Here is a 22,306-nt window from a genome sequence, read left to right on the forward strand (position 1 = left end):
GCTTGCATTTGGGAGATGGTGGTTCGAACCACACTGTCGGTAGCCCTGAAGATGGTTTCCTGTGATTCCCCATTTTCACCAGGGCTGTAATTTAATTAAGGCCCTTTTTTATACCCAGTCGTCTAATCGATGGTTGATCAGATGAGCCTGAAAAGCAAAGGGTTAAGATTTTTTAGTGTATAAATCCCTTTAAGCACGGGATTAACTAATCTAGTGAGCAGAGAATACATCGGCATGTACTGTTTCGCGAACCGTAAGTGGCATTATTACGAGTCGCTTCGAGGCTTGCCCATACAATGAAGTATAATGTAACCCAACACACAGCTTAGCTACCGTCGGTTCCAGGATTCCAGCCTCACATTCCTAGTCTTACCGCATGGCGCACCCCGTACCTCCTGTGTATGGACATGGAGGGGGCGCAACAAGGGAGTTAAAGAACACCGGGCGTGTTTAGCCAGAGCGAAATAAAGACTCTTATTCACATCAGTTTATTGATAATGTTGCTAAATAAATACTGGCCTATTTTATTTAAAGTGTTTGATAATAATTACAGCTTTTTTGGTTTACTTTCATTTCTGGAGCTGCTATAAGACATTACCGGTTGACATTCCACATACCGGGCGAGTTGGTCATGCGGTTAGGGGCGCGCAGCTGTGAGCTCACATCCGAGAGATAGTGGGTTCGAACCACACTGTCGGCAGCCCTGAAGATGGTTTTCCGTGGTTTCCCATTTTCACAAAATTCAAATTCTGGGGCTGTACCTTAATTAAGGCCACGGCCGCTTCCCTTTCATTCCTAGGCCTTTCGTGTCCCATCGTCGTCATAAGACTTATCTGTGCCGGTGCGACGTAAAGCAAATAGAAAAAAAAACATATATACATTCCACATTTTATCATGAAATGTCTTCCGCATATTTTCAGTTATTCAAATACAGTCGAACCTCGATATCTCGAATACAGTCGAACCTCGATATCTCGAACCTCCATTACTCAAATTTTAAGTATCTCGAAGAACCTTAAATTTCCCGGCCGTTTGTCCTATTCGCGTGTAATCTATAAATCGAAATTCGGTTACACGAATTTCTCGATTTCTCGAAGCAAACATTTCCTTCCTTGAAGCAAAAAAATACTCTGTAACTCGAATTTTGTGTAAGAACAACTGCGCAATACGTCATTTGTGGTTTGTGAGGAACAGTTAACAAGTATAGAACGGGTTACAGCGTTGCTGGGAGCTAACATGACGGGAACCGATAAACTAAAACTTCTAGCGATCCGAAAATCGGCGAAGCCTCGCTGTTTCTCGGATGTGAATTAATTACCGGTCAACCCCCGAAGTCGCGGATGAAAAGCTCCAGTCACGATTCTCCATTGACGAGAAGTTTCAACGTGAAGGGAGGAAAGGTTAACAGTAACAAACAAAAGAGACTAACGGATGTTTTCCAAAGGTGTTAATGGAGATGTGTTTCTTTTTTCAATACTGTATGTACTGTATCCTGTCTTCTAAACGTTACTATAATAACGGTTATAAGTAAAGTGATGCCGTAAAATATAGAGTCTGTTGGTTTATTTTTAAATACTGTTAACATAATGTATTCTATATAAGCCCGTAGATATATATGATTCAATTATATGATATGGTACATGCTCAAAAATGGCATATTCTATACGTCGAAATTTCGATAATCGAAATAAAATTTAGCTCTCGAGGTGATTCGAGATATAGTCCGACTCGTTGGCTGAATGGTCAGTGTACTGGCTTTCGGTTCAGAGAGTCCCGGGTTCGAAACCCGGCCGGGTCGGAGATTTGAATCGCTTCTGATTAATACTTCTGGCTCGGGGACTGGGTGTTTGTGTCCCTCCCAACACTCTCCTCTTCATATTCACACAACACACTACACTACCAACCACCACAGCAACACGCAATAATGATTGATTACATCCCTCCAAATAGGGTTGGCGTCAGGAAGGGCATCCGGCCGTAAAACAGGGCCAAATTCCCATGTGCAATGCAGTTCGCACCCGCGACCCCACACGCGTGGGAAAAAGCGGTAGGAAAAGAAGAAGAAGGTCATTCGAGATGTCAAGGTTCCACTGTATGACCACAATTGGAAATATTTCATTTTTAGAGAAAAAAATGCCCTGAGTTTTCTTCCAAGATATTTTTGGTCTTCTGAAAGTAGTTTCATTGAGCATTTTCTTGTGGTATGTATTCCAAAATTATTATTATTATTATTATTATTATTATTATTATTATTATTATTATTAGAAAAAGTAGTTATAATCGTGGTGTAGAGGCATCCTGCCGCTTATCCGGAATACCCGGGTTCGATTCCTGGCCTATCCAAGGAGTTTGATTTTGGAATGAGGTCTGAAACGGGGGTCACTCACCCTCATGAGACTTTCTCATGAGGCTTTCTAATGCAAGAGGTAGCGAAGTCGATCAAGAAGGCCCAACAATGAGGCTGGTAATATCATCACGCTGACCACGTGGATCTCAAGTATCTGCAGGAATCTGGATGGGATAGCAGTCGTCTTGACAGGTGGTCTATGGCACCAAAGAATTGAGTTTTGTTTTGTTTTATTATTATTATTATTATTATTATTATTATTATTATTATTATTATTATTATTGCTTTTACGCCCCACTAAACTACTTTTTACAGCTTTTGGAGACGCCGAGATGCCGGAATTTTGTCCCGCAGGAGTTCGTTTACGTGCAAATAAATCTACAGACACGAGGCCGACGTTTATGAGCACCTTCATATTATTATTATTATTATTATTATTATTATTATTATTATTATTATTACAAGCGTTGTGATGTTTTTCCACTTGCTGGTCACTTCGAAATACAGTAAGAGTTTAAAAAAAAAATTCTTACGATCTGCTTTACGTCACACTTATGTCGACGATGGGACAGGAAAGGGCTTGGAATGGGAAGGGAGCGACCGTGGCCTTAATTAAGGTACAGCCCCAGCATTTAGCTGGAGTGAAAATGGGAAACCACGGAAGCCCATTTTCAGGGCTGCTGACAGTGGGGTTCGAACCCTCTATCTCCCGAATGCAAGGTGACAGCTACGTGACGCAAGCCGAGCACCAATTTGCTCGGCCATTATTGAATTGCTTTTCAGGGGAATCCCCTATGAAATGTGGAGGAACTCAAGTTCATAGTCAATTTCCTCACTGGACTTCATTGTAACAAACTTGAAAACTGTTAGTCCGAACCCTCGTGAGGAATATTCTCTCTGTAAACATAACTACTGTATATGGGAACTCGCAATTATAAACCGGCTGCCGCCAGATTGCACACAGCCCAGGCACGAAGCCTGTGTACCGGACGGAAGAAACTAGAACACAAGGCTATATTTCTAAATAAACATAGTTTTTGGTAAACACGAGAAACATATGTCATCCATCTATCATATTCATCATCATTATCATGAGTATTAGCTTGCATTTATATAGCTCTTTATCTGGGCCGACAAAGGGAAGTACATTTCACTATATGACGAACTTGCGTCAGCTTTATGACGCACGAATCTAAATGGCATCTCAGAATCTCTCTCAAACTAGATCCGTTCAAACAGAAATAAACTGGTCTTACGTAAAGAATAACGTGGATGTGTCGCAGAATCCATGTTAATAAATACTTTTTAAACTTTGTACTGATGTTTCTCATTTTATGTCTATTCATGACAAAAAGGACACCTGATGAAATACAGCCATGCAAGGATATCAATAATTTCTTCTCCTGAAAAGGGTCAGTTTTCGAATAGCTAAACTGAACTTGGACAGCACGGCTAATCTAGTTACAGCCACAGTTCCTCATTAGGTTCAGTGAACCTCTGCCATTAAGAAGCCATTTATTTTCTGATTATTATTTTCCTAAAGGTAAAATCAGGAAGTATACTGTTGGTTATGGTACGTAACCCCACACGAGAATTTACAGAACTACCTGGCATGGACACATCAAATCAAAAAGATAATATAATCTCAGATGAGCAATACAGCCATAGTCTACCACCTTTCAACCGTGAGGAAAAATTCTTGAGTACGTGACAATGAGAATACAGATCCATGTGAGATTCTCATGGATACACCACAACTACATTACATATTTATCACATAACATGTAGTAACCAGGGCAAACCAGAATAGCAGAACAAACAACATGAGAGGAAAGATCACCATGGGTCAAGACTGTAAATAAATTTCACATATTTTAGTTCAAACGGGAAGGTGGGTACACAGTCACTGGAAGAGTTTATAACAATCGATCTGGACCACACACGAAGCTGGAATCAGGACAAATTTTACAGGTCAAGTAAGAATTACAACTGTAGTTTTAACACAAGATAGTCCGGCTCCATGGCTGAATGGTTAGCGTGCTGGCCTTTGGTAAAAGGGGTCCCGGGTTCGATTCCCGGAAGGATCGGGAATTTTAACCATCATTGGTTAATTTCCCTCGCACGGGGGCTGGGTGAATGTGTTGTCTTCATCATCATTTCATCCTCATCACGACGCGCAGGTCGCCTACGGGAGTCAATTCAAAAGACCTGCACCTGGCGAGCCGAACCCGTCTTAGGATCTCCCGGCACTAAAAGCCATACGCCATTTCATTTCAACACAAGATTCCAGTTCTTCAATTTTTTTTAATGAACCACAAGCATAGCAAATTCTCACTAGAACTCGAGTATTATAAGAAGAACATGATTATAAGGTCAAACTAACTCGAATCCATTAATGTAAAATGTGAAAGAAGATTTAAATTAAAAATAGAAATCAGATCAAGTAAATAAATTATTTAAGTACATTCATCCATAGAAATAAAATAATGGTCATCAACTCACCCAGTGATCGCTGGTCCAGAATGAGTAGAGTCAAGTAGAGCATCCTGCATTAAGTCAGAATTCTTTCATTTTTGTGAAACAACCAACAGCAGGGGTGTACAAATGGCATGACAGAAACATGTATTTTCTGCAGGCCTTATAATTAAAATACTGATTTATGCAAAGATGGTATGTTATGGAATTTTTTCTGAATTCAGGACCTAAAACCTGCGTAAATCAGCTATTATTTTTCAGACAATTTATAAGTTGCAGGCCTGTGTTTGCTTTACGTCGCACCGACACAGATAGGTCTTATGGCGATGATGGTATAGAAAAGGTCTAGGAGTGTGAAGGAAGCGGCCGTGTCTTAATTAAGGTACAGCACCAGCATTTGCCTGGTGTGAAATTGGGAAACCACGGACAACCATCTTCAGGGCTGCCGACAGTGGGGTTCGAACCCACTGTCTCCCGAATGCAAGCTCACAGCTGCGCGCCCCTAACCGCGCGGCCAACTCGCTCGGTCTCATGATTTTTTTTCATTTCAGAAATCCACCATCAGTGTTGCCAACTTAGCGGATTCTACGCTAAATTTGGCGGAATTAGAAGACTGTCGGCGGAGAAAAATATCATTTAGCGGACAGCGGATTTTTTGGCGGAATTCTAGATTTATTATAGCGGAATTTAGTGTTTTATCAATTTTGCGCCTTTTAAAAAATTTGTACTCCAGTCTGTCTCCGAGCTTTTCCGTATTTTTTATCAAGAGCTAGTAATCACATGAGGAAAACGTGTTATTTGGATTTGATGTTATGAGATCATGGTATCATAAATTTGTAATGAGTGGGGAAAGGGTACTTATCTCTTAGTTGACGAATGACGACAGATAATGAAACTGTGAGAGAGTAGCATTTATATTTATGCTATGAAGGGAGACCATTTAATGAACTGGCCTGTTTTGTGTGTGGTCCTTGAGGTAGGGGATTCACCTAGTTTGCACCCGGCACTAAAACGCCTACAAGTTTTAGCTCGCCGGCTCGCAGGCAGGGGGTTAATCCCAGTGAAACTCACAGATCAGGTGAGTACAGACATTTATTATTATTATTATTATTATTATTATTATTATTATTATTATTATTATTATTATTATTATTATTATTATTATTATTATTATTATTTGAGATCGGATTTCTTGGCGGAATTTTAGCGGATTTTTAGTAGTATTTAGCGGATCTTGAAAATATAAGTTGGTAACACTGTCCAACATGCACTTGCCAGGATTTACAGGAAAAAAAGTATGTAAAATTATTTCATTCGGGCGAACTCAGAAAAGGACTAACAGATGTTAAGTAAGTACTTTGATCGGATGAGAGTAATCATTTAGATAACGTACTGTACAACTGAATCATGTCCTGCTTCCTGTATCAAACATTTTTCAATATTTTCAAGGACTGTACGTCTCTAATTAGGAAGCTACAACACAAATGTTCTCCATCCAAGTCTCCTATATTACAAAACATCAAATTAAGCCACTTATTCATTGTCAATAATTTTGTCGTCACTGTTGTCATTGTCGAAGTGAAGGGGTGGGGTGGATATTGAGTACTCGGAAAACAGGAGCTCCCCTTTCGTACCCTCGTACACACCATTCACAATCTTTGCTTGGTTTTCTTCATTACATGTTGTAAAAAGGCAAGAAGTGTTAATTCAACAAAGTTGACTCACATTACGTCTCATAATTCCAAAAATTGTAATACAAAATTCGTCCCATGTTGAGTTTGCCGTTGATCCTCACAGTGTCCCATATATGCAACACCGAGCGACTCGGCCACGCGATTCGCGCAACGTAGCTGTGAGCTTGCATTCGGGAGATGCTTAATTCGAACCCCCTTTGTCGGCAGTCCTGAATATGATTTTCCGTGGTTTCCCATTTTCACTCCAGACAAATGCTTGGACTGCCACCACGGTCGCTTCCTTCCCAGTAGAAATCCTATCCCATCGTCGCCATACGACCTATCTGAGTCGGTGCGAGGTAGAAACAACAGCAAAAATAAATGTGCAACACCGATCACATCCACGACTTCACCAGGATGTACGACATTCAGAAGAATAGGAGAAGAAGAAGGGGTGTACGTTTAAGCTGGAAAGGCACAGCACATTATACGTACTGGTCGTGTCAGCACACGGTGGTACTTTTTATCATCGACACACCTAGAAGTGCAGTCGTGACCCACGACAGGGTGTCGAATCCCGGTATTGATTGCAGCTCTCCCGAGGGTTCCTGTTTTCACTTCCACACACCCTTCATATTGTACCAGGAAATGCCCATACTTTATAGCTTGATAACCATGAGATGGGACGCAGGGCGTGTACGGTACATCAAATTGGAGTGGGTACAGAGAGTGAGAGGATTTGCTTTGAATGAAGTTGTGAATTTTTAAAACTGTTTGTGTATTGTATAAAGTCAGGTTCATATCACCTCAGTACAGTGGAAGATGGATTGAGCGTGACGTTTCTCCGTCTTGGGGCTGGTGATGTCCCGCGTTACTCTGCTACTCCTCCCGTCTTCACCATGAAGAAGCTCTCGGCATCATGGGACCACGTACACACTAACGAGGGCAGTTCTAGATGTTCTTGAAGTTCCAGAAGTTCTTGAAGATCTTGAAGGTCTAGGAGTTTGGTTCGCCAGGCTCACTCACTCAGTAGGATAGCGTGAACACACAGATATTTAAGCCCCTGGACATATTAGACGGATTAGTCTGAGGTGTAATTTTTTAACTAAGTTTAATCATTCCCCTGACAGGATTAAAAAAAGAAAAATGCAAAGATGCTGTGCCGAATGTCAATGGAATCGAAACAAACGCTTCTTTAAGGTAAATAAACTGGTCACTGACTTGAGAAAATAAATAAATTGACTTTCATGACTTTCTTCTTAACGTAAGTTACCCTTGGCACAGATTATAAGATTGTTCACACGAAACAAATAGTTCACTTATGATTTTTAATGTTCGAAGAAGATAACGCAACTATTTGTAGAGTTCTACAGTTTTTCGATAGCTTTGGATGTATTTACAAAGTTAATTCAACACTGCTATGACACTATAAATGGCAGTTACTTCACGTTGGTAGGAGAAGTTAAATACTTTATATATGAATTCAGTTCTGTTTACACGCACTGTTATGCAGACATATGACAAGAAGGTACATTAGACTATTACTACAGGAACAACATTAGTCCCTTTCAGTCACACTAGCATGTTTATGTTCAAACACGAATAATAATACTAGTAAGACTATAATAATTTGATCGTGAAAATTAGTTCCGTTCACTGATAATTCTAGATTCCTTTACAGATACTGTGAAATCACAGACTGATTCACACGTGAAGTTTTAATGTTTTCCTAACATTCAAGTTCCACTTGAGAAAACACAAGTCCTAATGCACTGTTTAAGATTTTAAGTTAGCTATCAGCAGAAATATTCAATCACCTAGAGATGTTTAAAGTCTCGCATTTCTCGATTTTACGACTGAGTTTGCAGTGACTATTGAAATGTTTCAAAGTTAATCTCACCATAATTTAGTAGAGCTGAAGCCGTAGACTTTGATTCCGCAGTATTACATCGTAGCACCAACTTCCGTCAGCCAACCGTCCTGGTTCGACTGTGGGACAAGACTGTGTTGTATCGAATTCTCGCGCCTCTTTTATACAGAAGTCGCGGAGACAGCAGCTGTTTCATTCCTCTCAATAACTTTATTAATCCGAAGTGGATTTTAATGAAACTTAGTGGTATTGGAGATATTAAAATGGTGTGCACGGTGGTCTTATTCTCATATTCGTATCATGATTCATATACGAGTTATTCATTGTAGAAGGTATGAAAACTTCTATGGATGACGTAACTGAGCCTCGGAGCTGGCTCCTACGTCACTCACCCCTTGCTTGCTGTAGTCGGCTGCTCGGTTGGCGCGCGGCGTGTATTTTAAAGTTTGAAATACTTCAGCACCAATGCTGGACCAGCGTTTCTGGTACAATACTTATTTATTGACTAGCTGCGAAATGATCACCTCCTATATTCAAGGTTGTGCGAACGAATCCCAACACAATAAGTTAGAACTTAGGAGTGTTTAGTTACGAATGGCCAGTAGATTTACTGGCACGTTAAAGAGAGTTCATTTTAACACAAAATTCCAGCACGTCGACGTCTCTATAACCATCGAAGTGACGTTTGATCTAGTAATGTTATTTGTATATTGCTAGAGATGTAAAGAGACAAAGAGATATAGAATGTCTTTAATCCCTATGAGAAGCCAATAACACTAAACGACTACTGCACTGCGATAGATGTGGACGTTAAGCATGTAGCATAATCCAGTGGTTTCCGAAATTTGTCAACTCGGGATCCTTTTTCACCGAGATCTAAATTGAGCGAACCCCTAATTACATAACATACATAATTTTAACAATCGAAAATTCATCTAAATTTCCTGTAGTTACCGTAAATAGGCCTACGTTATGATCCTTCTCTAAAAATGATGCTTACAATATTGAAACTACTTCCCTTCTAGGCCTCTCATCATCATTTCGTAACGTTGTAGCAACATTCTTCTTTCTCACAGTACCGTGCCATTCAAGACAAAAACATTTTTGTAAGTACAAGAAATTATGAACTTCACTTTAGAAATTGAATCATGACTTGCTCGTAGTTCTGAGAAATCTAAGCAAAATTGTTTGTCTCCTGGTTTAACTTCGAGAGGTCAATCAAAACTATTGTTACTATTACTGGTGTTATTCTCTGACATGTACAGTATATTACAAAATATTTCATTTAATAAAACTTCTTTTTAACAATTCGTTCGTAAGAGGATGACTGTAAAACATGTTATTCTTTATTAAAAATAATTGAAATGACGTATGGCTTTTAGTGCCGGGAGTTTCCGAGGACAAGTTCGGCTCGCCAGAAGCAGGTCTTTCGATGTGACTCCCGTAGGCGACCTACGCGTCGTGATGAGGATGAAATGATGATGAAGACGACACGTACACCCAGAACCTGTACCAGCGAAATAAACCAATTAAGGTTCAAAATCCCTACCCTGCCGGGAATCGAACCCGAGACCCCTGTGACCAAAGGCCAGCACGCTAACCATTTAGCCATGGAGTCGGACATTAAAAATCATTTATTTTGTGATATGGACATAATATTTCTCTCCATGAACTCAATATTGGCGTAACTAGTTGTTGTTAACGGGCACTAAAGTCAAATACTGCTTAACTCTGAAGAACATTTTTGCGGGCTATATGAAATACTCTTTCAGAAGTTACCTGATTATTACTGCCCCTTTATACCTGGCATGCTCAGCTGGAGAGCGAGAGTCTCAAGGGTGGACCGTTCGCTGTCTGGCTTCGCTTATTTTTGAAGGCAGGGAAAGAGACAAGGACTAGCGACAATAAAACAAAAAGATTTAAACAACAGGCTTTGACATTTATTAACACTAGCACTCAATAGCAACAACAAATAAACATTAAATAAATCTTGATGGTAATTCAAAAATAAATTCTTCTCAGCCAGTTCCCCTTAGATACAGCTTTTAATTTCTCCGATTCCCTTGGATGTCAAAATAAGCTGCAAGTATACACATTTACGTAATTTTAGCCCACTTCTGGCTCAGCGAAACAACAAAAATTAATTTTATATGGGGAGGACCTCCTCTTAGTAATGCCGTAATTATTTACAAGTTGAAAATAAAACAAATCTCATTGAGCTGTCTGACTCATAACTGGTCGTAAGCTTTTAAATTATTTGATCCATTCATGTCAATATCCATTACTTCAAATAAAAATTTAAATTCTTTGAGTAACTGAAGTAAGTTATGGCGTCAAGATTTTACAACAAAAAATATAAATCACGTTGATCTACTTCTGGATAATCTTACATTACATCGTCTCATTCATCAAACGTGAGATCCATTGAACCGACAAAAAAATTTTATTCGGAAAACATTACTTACAGATGTTCCTATCAGACCTATCTCCATCAAATTGTACTCGTACAATAATTATTACCATAAACCTTCCTTTAATACTTGACTGAACAACACGTGAAGTTAATCTCTACCGTCTGACGCCTTGAGAAAAATTAACATTACAAGCTTTACAATAACAGTGAACTTTGTCCAGACGCCTGAAATAATCCCTTCTTATTCAATGGTGTCTGATATTCTGAACTCATCTCAACTTAATTTTAAAATAAAATTTACTAAATGTTTAACTTTCAAAAAGTCAGATTAACTCAAACAATGGTGCTGATAACCTGGGCCCAACATGATAAACACGTGGCCGGGTCAAATCCACATTTCAAAAAAAATCACAAGTCATTGAAATTGCTACATCACACACACACAGCATCCACACAAAGACATACGAGAATTGTTTACATTATTTGCAACGAATTCTAGACTTTGAATGTTATATTTGATTTTTATTCTAGGCACATGAAGTCACGATGACGGTATCGGTTAAAAATCCATTTACGACTCACAGAAATGTGATGAAATCTGAGTGATCACTTAGTCAAAGATGACGAAAATTTCACAACGTTGGTCATAATAACATAAGCGGTTGATATCTGGAAGAATTGTCGTCTACAGATGCGCACATAGTACAGGACAAACATTAGCATTCGCATTCATGGTTCATGAGTCACGACATTATTATTACTTCACTCTACATTTATCAATTAACACGTGCTCCACACTTGAAGAAAATACGTTTTACCCCACACGTATTCTTCAAATAAAAATTCAATAAATGAATTCAATAATTCAATAAACACGGTAAACGATCCGTCAGGATTCTGCCATATTCCAGGCTCACATTCATCATAATTGAGCACACATTACCATCTTACAACAAGATCAAGCAATGTTTTAAACTCATGTCACTTACTCATTCATTTAACCCGAGGTGGAATTATCATTATTATTATTGTTATTATTATTAGTATTATTATTATTATTATTATTATTATTATTATTATTATTATTATTATTAGATGTGCTAGATATTAAATTTACGTAAACCAGAGTTCGCCAATAAGCCAGATGACACTAACACGCTTTAAATCCAACAAGAAGAAAATTTACATTGAAATCCGGCGTAAAAAACATGCCGTAAATCTGTCCCACATGACTTCCGCATTGAAAATATTTTCAAAAATAAATTATTATTCATCGATGAGGACAGTGATTTTTAAATAACACTAGACTACTAAATGGGATATTTGGAGTAGTCATAGAAGACACGCGCACATCCTAGCTACTCTAATAGAATCCAATACTCACTCACACACAACGTGACAACACTACCATTTCCCACGTGAAAGAAGGATGAAAATAACAACTACTACTGCAAATCTAGAAGAAATACTATCACTAATGAATAAGTAAGCATTATTTCTACAAGGATGAACAGATAAAATATTAGAAAAGGGTACTTAAATGTATGATGAAACTGGATCTCTGCCGATGATCTGGAATTACTGGATCACATGTAGTTGGTTATCTGCTTCCGTCGTTATCTCCCCATGTTAGATGTCGCCTACATTTTAGTACACCATCACAGCAGTGAAGTCAATGCAGAAATACTGTAGGTCTCCTCTTCAGATCGTTGAAACATCTTGACGAACTCCAATAACCACGTGGCGATCCTCTTCTTTCATCTAGTACGCTGAAGGCTAAAACTGGCACAAATTTTTAGAAGATATTCTACACACAATTACGTCGAGTTTTGGAGGTGAATAACACGTAACTTAGCCTGCGAAAATCTGCCAGACTCGTTGACTAGTGTATTATAAGAAGGTAGTTGATTTGTTCTGCCGTCGGGTAGAAATATTGCCGAGTCCAGTGACAAAGTGTCTGCGTTGTAAAATCCCAATAGAATAAATATGTAGAGCGCGAATAGTTAAGAATAAGGGAGCGTTTCTTCTGAAAACATGGGTTTTTAAGCATTTCTCAAGGAGGGTGTCTCTCCACATTGACTCGTAATTGGCCGTCGTCTTACACCTGATAGGTCATTACAATTTTAGAAAGTACTCTCACTCGGAGATTCTAGCATGCATACTTCACCTTGGAGTGGCCTTGGACGTTCCCAGTGGGTCATGTGACACAGCTGACCGGTCGATTGAAAATCAATACTTTGCTCTCTGCTGGTGAGAACCGGTTCCGTACATCCGAGCACGTCTCTATAACCCAGGACTGGAAATATATATCACCCGTACTAATGAAATAATAGCTTCTTCCTTGAATGCACAATAAAATACTAATTGTAGGCCAAATTTGAAGGGGACATTACGCAATGTAAACACACAATACACAGAATATAAGTTCTATTTTTTTTTTATACAAGCGTGCAGTAAATGAATGATTTTAAGACCAGATTTATAACATTCTTTCAGCCTTCTTCACTAACATAATCTGGTCCGGTCATGTAATGGTTGTCCTGCCAGACGACAATGTTTTATTACATTCCTTGAATAAACACCATCTTGAAACACTACGGAACTAAATAATGTCTCTCAATATATAATAAGACTTTTGTTTGTTCATTGCTCAGAATTTAAAAAAGAATAGCATTTCTGTATCGTTCGTATTCACTGCAACAAGGGAATGCAATCTTTTTAAATTTTCCATCGTCTCTGCCCGTCTATCTGTATGTATGTATGTATGTATGTATATACTGTACCCGTAAAAATGTGTTCATATCTTTAAGGCGCTTGATATTAAATGAACGAGCATGAGTCTTAATCTCGGTTGTGGCTTTATCATTGGAGCTGGTACAGAGAGAGGTATAGTTATCAAATTGAGATATTATTTTGATAAATTGAGTTTATTGATCATCAAAAGCAAGTTCATATCACCTTCATACAGCAGCGTGGAAATGTCGTGGCTGGTTGGTACCTCCAAGTCCTGGGATGGTGCTGGACATCGACTGGGCAGGGACCACACCTGCTCGGATGAGGAGTTCTGGAACGTCTGGAGGTTCTGGAAGTGTCTCGACGTTCTGGAAGTCTCGACGTTCTGGAATGTCTCGAAGATTGGTACGCGTTCCTGGGTTCGATTCGAGACGTAATTCACACCTGAATTTCCTGTACGGCACTCCACACATTCAGGGCACTGTCTGAACAGATATGACCTTTTTAATTATGATTACTGCAAAAACGTTCTAGAATAATCACTCGAAGAACAAGTACTGGTAGAAATGCAAGTTCATAAGGCAAGCTCACTGTAAGTCAGGATGTTCTAGAGGATTACTGTTACTGCAGTCCTAAATGCACAGTTCTGAAGGTTGAAAACATATTGGCAATGAACTGAATAAGTAGCACTCGGAAACTGTCCTGTTGCATTAATAAGCGAAGTGAATAGCCATTAAAGAAAATAATATTTGAAAGAAAAAGTCTGACTTCATAAATTATGGATCACCCAAAATACTGGAAAGTTCTAGGCTTTAGGGAAATGCGATATGCGTATTCCGAATTGTCACAGTCTTTAAGAATCAAAACATAAGTCCCTGTGCAGCACTTGGAAAGCATTGCATATTTCACAATTAAACGTAATGTTTAATGTCCCCTAAGTTCAATGTTCCAGAAATTGATTCAAAAATATAAGTTCGCGTAAGTTCAGTGCGATACACAACACACGTGAAAATTCAATCGTCGTCGAATAAGTAAGTCCTTATGTGGCACTTAAGAAAAAAACAAAGTTCCAATGTGTAGAAATAACAAAGTTCCAATGTGCAAAAATGTTAAAGTCCCAACACGACACTCGAAGAAAATAAAGTTCCGTGACAATGTTCCAGTATGTCACCTTAAGAAAATAATAAAGTCTTATCGCGACACTCGGCGAAAATAACTATGTTCCAATGAGACGCTTCAGAAAAAAAAACAAAGTTCTTATATGGCACTTTAAGAAAAAAAACAAAGTCCAATCACGACACACGACAAAAAAACAAAGTCCCAATGTGTCAATATGACAAAGTTCCAATACGATGCTCGCAGAAAACAAAGTCCCATTCAGGCGCTCCAAAAATATGGCAAAGTCCTGATACAACACTTAGAGAAATACCGAACTTGGATATCGCAGACTGTCGACTAGAAGTTCGACACACACAAGACTTCTCTTGTCACCCGTGTCACAGAGACGGCGGAGTGACAGACACTGAATTCGTAGGTCGGGTGGTCTTCCTTTTATATACGTTCGCATGGAAGTGTCTAGAACTCGGGTACTATCTACCCTTATAACTTCTATAATACTAGGTGGATTTTCTTGAAATCTGAACAGATGATGTCTATTGTAAGGGCTTTTAAGATGGCAGTGTCAAAATAGCGATAAATTAGCTCAAAGATGTACTTTTGAGGACGAGCTGGATCATTACCATATATGGTAGCGGAGAGCTGGCTTACGGCGGCCACGTCACTCGCTGAGTACGTCACTGCGTTCGGCGGGCTGCCTACCTTCCATCTCGCGCGAAGTTCAACAAACATACTTCGAACTTCTGTCGTAGCGGTGTTCCCGGTACAATACGTATGTATGTATGTATGTATGTATGTATGTATGTATGTATGTATGTATGTATGTATATATGTATGTATGTATGCTCATCACGAGAAAATGGCTGAAGAAAATTTAATGAAAATCGGTATATAGAGTCAAAGAATGAGGCACTACAATCTTCGCTATAAATTATTTTACTCACGCTGAGTGAAATGATAGTTTAGGGAAGGCCTAAAAAGTAATTCTCAAATATCTATGTTATTAGCGGTCCTATCGATAAATATAACACCTTAAAGTTATATAGAATTGAATTTTCTATCATTTATGTCTTATACATTTTTACCGTACCGGATATAACAGAGATATTCATGAATTTCGATGTTTTGTTGCTTAGTCCATATCACCGCTGAGCCACGAGGAAATAGGTGAGCAGAATTTAATGAAAATCTGTATGTAAAATCACGAAATAAGGCACTACAATCTAGGCTATAAATAATTTTATTCACGCTGCATGAAATTGCAGTTTAGGGGAAGGCGGCTAAAATTTAATTTTTAAATACCTATGTTATTGGTTTTATCGAAAAGTACTACTAACAAAAGTTATAGGGAATATCATTTCCGATCATTTATGTCTCATACAGTTTTCCCGTACCGGCTATGATAATAGATTTGATTAATTTAGATTTTAGTTTCCTATCCCATGTCAATGCCGAGCAATTCTAACATGGGAATATTGTTCATTCGTGTTAACTCGCGATGCTTTTTGTGATGATCGTCTTAATTTGTAAAGTTACGTGGTCATCGCTCCATATCGTCAAGATAAATTGTGGAGATGATTATAACAACTGAGAAAAGACCATAATAAATGATCGCTGGAAGGATAAGACAAGAGGGTGTAATGAAAGGAGGCAGAGGTATCAGTTAGCATTACTCAGCTTTTTGTAGAGTTGTGAATTCGTTTCTTTTAGTTCTCGTATTTGTTGAAGGAATGTTCTTGCACAGTTAGCATATTGCTATGACCTGAACTCGCAAAGAGCGGTAGCATATGCTCACCGCCTGCAAGTGCATTTCAAAATTTCCTGATCGCTCAAGATCACGTAGGAACTTTTTCATTATTTTACCCTTATTTCATCTTTGTCAAGGGTTTACTTACAAAAACAATGTCATATTGTTTTTCAGCATGAAATTTCCTGTAATTTCATACCACATATGATTTTTACGTTTTTTTTCTTACTTTTGATTTTTTCAAGATAGCGCCCAAAAACGCATTTTGCGCGACATGTACGGATGTATATTCTTAGTATGTTGATTAGGAGCGTGTTACCTACCATTTACAATAAGAATACGTTTTATTGCAATTAGTTCCACCTCTTACACTATTCCTATTGCACTAAGTCGGAAGAAAATTAAATGTGAATATCTACAATATGAAAAGCTCATAAAAATTGATCAACACTAACATTACACTGACCATTGTGAAGTCGATTTGCTCTTGTGTTCCCACTCATCTCCAACAGATGGGATTACTGCTGTGTCCCGTGAAAAACAGCATGCCTGAATGGTGGCTGAAAGAAGCTGGGGAGTTAGATAACTTTGCACGTATTATATGATTGTCCCATACTACAGCTAGCCAATCACAATTTGCTCTCTATTATCCCTGGATGTGGGCACAGAGAATCCTGTTAGCTCCATATATAGAGATTTCCGCTTGTTCACAAATGCAATACGGTATTATAAGGTCCTAAGTCCTGGCTTTAGGTTCTATTGACACTATATGAACGCTTCAGTACCTGGCGAATGACAGACAAGACGAAAGTGCTTTTTACACTAGGATACGTATTTATCTGTAAAGACAAAAATCATTAAGACAAAGCATTTAAAAACTGGACAGGCTCCTTTATCAAGTCATGGTTCAGTTACAAGTTGATGAGAGATTCTATCAGATTCTCCTGTACGAAGCTCAGCATTACGGTATTTATTTCAGATGGCACGAGCCAAAGTTAGGGACATCTCGCATTGTTAGCGATATTGTTGAATTATAGGCTCATTTCAGTAATCACTCGCGTGTAAATTCTTCGAGGATGTGTGTGTGGCGGTTATTCTCACATTGATATTCAGGTACTCAAATCGACATCCGCCAGATCAACATCTGACAAAACTGAGGTGCCATCAACAGATTCCGAAGTCCGCTATAGTCATTCAAATTTGCCTTCCCGGTCCTATCGTGAAGCGCATTTAGCACTCGCGGCTACGAAGCTAGATTCACAGCTCGTCAAAAGCAGGCAGGAAAGCTATTATTATCGAGGACGTCATAAAAAGAGGAGAGATGTTTCAGACATTATACAATTGTTTGAATCTCAGGTGCTCTAAGTGTTCAATTTTAGCTTGGTCACAGGTTCGCCAATCCGAGTCTGTTTGTGATGGATTCTTACTGAGAAATAATCACTTATCCGTGTTCTTACTTCATGTTGAAGAATATATTCCGAAAAAGTAGTTGAAACTGTCTTGTTCATTTTGGTACTCTTAGTCTTTCAAGGTGCCCAACGTAAAAATTATTTGGATTAAGATCTGGGAATCATGAAAGCCAGCTTATGACTTCCTATCAATAGATGCAGAAGTCAGGTAAAATCTGATCTAAATACAATCACAGCAAGCGTTTTATATGAGGTAGTGCACGGCCGCAGAAAGCTCACTGGCCCTCCATCACTGGAGCGATTCGTCTCCCTGATTACCAATATTCGAGGAGGTCTTCATAAGTTTAGTCATAAATTTCGATATTAATTGGGAACTAATGCTGAAAACTGCCTTAGCGTGCAATGCAGTGATGTTCCGCAGTCCGTGAATGAGTACTATGAAGACTTAACACCTCTTTACTTGTCACTTAAATTCCTGATTACAGGGTTCATTCATAGAAATTCATTCACGGGCGATGATTAGAAGGGACAGACACTGCATCCGTTGAAAGCGAAATGAATACATTCAATCTTTTCGTAGAGTTCTTCATGACTAGGAGTACTGAGGCCTGCAACTTCTTGAACTTCAGCTCCTCTTTCGGTGTGGTAAACCATTCAGGGAGATCAGATGTGTAACCAGTCTTGAAAAGCACATTGGCTCTTCATGTTATAACAAATGTGATCGTCCTAAATTGTTTACTGAAACAAAGGCACTTGCGTTCCTTTCAGAAGGAGTGGAGTTCTGTGACTCCTTCATTCGCTGCCCTTGGTGTTATTTAAAAGTGTAATTTGTAAACTCTGACGATGACCACTTCGCCTCTAGATGTTCTTCCTATTCAATGACAAATGGCTTTCGGACCACCTAAAGGCAAATTATTGTATTTCATACTCCGTCCAGTTGCATATGTTAATAATGTGGTACGTAGAACTTTACAATACGGTAGTTACTAACGGGGCGAGTTGGCCGTGAGGTTAGGGGCGCGCAGCTGTGAGCTTGCAGTCGGGAGATACCAGGTTGGAACCCCACTGTCGGCAGCCCTGAAGAGGTTATTCCGTGGATTCCCATTTTTACACCAGGCAAATTCTGGGGCTGTACCTTGATTAAGGCTAATTAAGACCTGTCTCTGTCGGTGCGACGTAAAGCAAATCGTGTCGTCGTCGTCGACTATAGTTACTTACTGCACTCGACTTGTACCAGTATGAAAACATACCATCAGTAAATATTGAAGGTTTATCTCCATCTAAAGAAGGAATATTACACCAGCTTTGTCAAACTTACAAATGTGATATATTATGCCTTCAGGAAACTCACAGGGATGAGCAACTACGGCGACCAAAAATAGCGGGAATGAGACTTGTGGCCGAGATTCCCCACAGACAGTATGGCAGCGCTGTTTTTGCCAAACCAAATTTACAAATTTTGTCTGTTGCAACCACCAATGAAAATCAAATCGAGATAATAACTGTGGAACTCAGTAACTGCACCGTTTCGGGCATCTACAAACCACCAAATGTAGATTTCTCCTTTAAAATTCCAGATAACTACTTCAAGCAAAAGACAAACTTTGTGGTTGGAGACTTCAACAGCCATAACAGTGCATGGGGATATACAGATGATGATAATAATGGAGAAGCTGTATTAGAATGGGCTGATGATTACCAATTACAACTTATTCATGACCCCAAACTACCTCCATCCTTTAACAGCAGTAGATGGCGACGAGGCTTCAACCCAGACCTGATATTTGTGAGTGAACACGTGGCACAGCAATGTGTGAAATCAATGTGCAATCCTATTCCAAGTACCCAGCATCGGCCTGTAATGTGTCAACTTTTCTCTGCAATTCAACCAATAAAGGTTCCGTTTCGAAGGAGATATAATTTCAAAAAAGCAGACTGGGAGAAGTTCAGCTCAACCCTTGATAAAATAATATCAGATATCCACCCAACACCAGAGTTTTATGATCAGTTTGTTGAAGCTGTGAAGAAAGCTTCCCGCGCTTCCATACCACGAGGATGCAGAGTTAACTATATACAAGGTCTAACTTCAGACACAGCTGCCCAAATGAACACATATATTTCACTGTTTCAGGAAGATCCACTAAGTGAAGACACTATCTCAGCTGGAAGGAAACTGCTTTCCTCAATTGCAGAGGCAAAGAAAGATGCTTGGATCAAACTTATGGAGGAAACTGACATGTCAAGGGATAGCCGAAAGGCTTGGAAGCTTCTCAAACGACTTAGCAACGATCCAACAAAGGGACCAGTCCATGCAAATGTTACGGCAAACCAAATCGCAAATCAGCTTGCCATCAATGGGAAAACAAATCACCCAATAAGGAAGATGGAACATAATATCCTAAAAAGCGAGGTAATGAAGTCCAGTAACCTATCCCGGCCATTTGAAATAACGGAATTACAGAAAGCGATTCAATGCGCCAAAAATGGAAAAGCGGCAGGATTAGATGATATCACAATAGAACAAATAAAACACTTCAGTTCAACCACACAGGCATGGCTTTTAAAATTCTTCAACAACTGCTTTACTTCCCTAAAAATTCCAAAAATATGGAGAAAATCCAAGGTGATCGCATTTCTGAAACCTGGAAAGGAACCTTCGAACCCTAAAAATTTCAGACCAATCTCCTTACTCTGCCACCTATACAAAATAATGGAAAGAATGCTGCTCAATCGCTTAATGGGAGTAGTAGACCAAGTCCTAATCCCTCAGCAATGTGGCTTCCGCCCAGGAAAGAGTTGCACAGCACAGGTTTTACATCTAACCCAGCATATCGAGGACGGGTTTGAAATGAAGAAGATTACTGGTGTGGCTTTTGTGGACCTCTCAGCCGCCTACGATACAGTAAATCACAGGATATTATTACACAAACTTTATAGAATGATTACAGACATCAAGGTAACCAAGATGATAGCTACTCTCCTGGAAAATCGTCGCTTTTTTGTCGAATTCCAAGGACGCCGAAGCAGATGGAGGAATCAAAGGAATGGACTACCTCAAGGCAGTGTACTGGCTCCTGTTCTTTTCAACATCTACACTAATGACCAGCCATTACCAGAAAATACTAAAAGCTTTATCTATGCCGATGACCTTGCACTTACTACTTAAACTGATACCTTTGATGAAGCAGAGATCTCTTTAACTGCTGCATTAGAAGAGCTAGGTAACTATTATGAGAAAAACCAACTCAAACCAAATCCAGCTAAGACTCAAATCTGTGCGTTCCATCTGCGGCATGCGCAGGCCTCTCAGAAACTCAAAGTACTATGGAAGGGGAACTTACTGGAACACTGCTTTACGCCAAAGTACCTGGGAGTTATGCTGGATCGCACATTAACATATAAGAAACATTGCCAAAACCTGAAACAAAAGATAGCTGCCAGAAACAACATTCTACGAAAGTTATCAGGAACAAGTTGGGGAACACAACCACAAACAATTAGAACATCAGCTCTAGCTCTATGCTATTCTGCAGGAGAATATGCCTCCCCAGTTTGGTACAGGTCAGCTCATACGAAGCAGGTCGACATAGCTTTAAACGAAAGCTGCAGGATCATCACTGGATGTTTGAAACCTACACCCATTGAGAAGGTCCAACTTTTAGCTGGTATTGCTCCCGGTGAGATTCGTAGGGAGGTAGCAGCTAACAAAGAAAGGCTCCAGGCATCTTCTTCAGAAGCACATCCTCTCTATGGATACCAACCAGCCACACAGAGGCTAAAATCTAGGAAAAGTTTTCTCCGCACATCAGTCAACCTTGAGGGGAAAGCAGAGAATGCTAGAGTCACAATGTGGAAAGAAAGAATCCACCACCTTTCCAACTGGATAGAGCCAAAGGAAAGTCTTCCATGTGGACACCAGGAGAAGTGGACAGTATGGAAAGCCCTTAACAGACTCCGTACAGAAGTCGGCAGAACCAAAGTAAACTTGCGGAAGTGGGGCTTCTCAAGTGATTCATCACTTTGTGATTGCGGAGAGCAGCAGACGATCCAACATCTATGTCAGTGTGTTTTATGTCCTTCAATGTGCACTATGAAAGACTTGATTGCAGCCTCCCCCAACGCTATTGACGTCGCCCAATACTGGGCAAGCATCATCTAGCTCTTGAATATTGTTGCTCTATCTGTGATTGTATAATAGACTTGTATATTTGTATAGTAGAAATGTAGATGTTGCTTTTTGTTAAATATCTATAAGTTGATACTTCTGACACGAATAAAGAAAGAAAGAAGAAAGAAAGAGTGAATGTAAAACAGTTACTTACCCGATGGCTATGCAGCGTCAAGTGGGCGAGTCAATACATCTGTCGACTGATTCTTGAAAGATATCAACTAGCTCATGGATGGTATCTACGGTTTGAATAGTGGACCCTGAACTGAGTATAATGTCTTCATCTTAATGTGATACTGATAAATAATGAAATGAAACATCTACTCCTTAGTCCCGTTTCCTGATACGGGGCCTG

The sequence above is a fragment of the Anabrus simplex genome, chromosome 2 (assembly GCF_040414725.1).
Source record: "Anabrus simplex isolate iqAnaSimp1 chromosome 2, ASM4041472v1, whole genome shotgun sequence".
NCBI classification, from domain to species: Eukaryota; Metazoa; Arthropoda; class Insecta; order Orthoptera; family Tettigoniidae; genus Anabrus; species Anabrus simplex.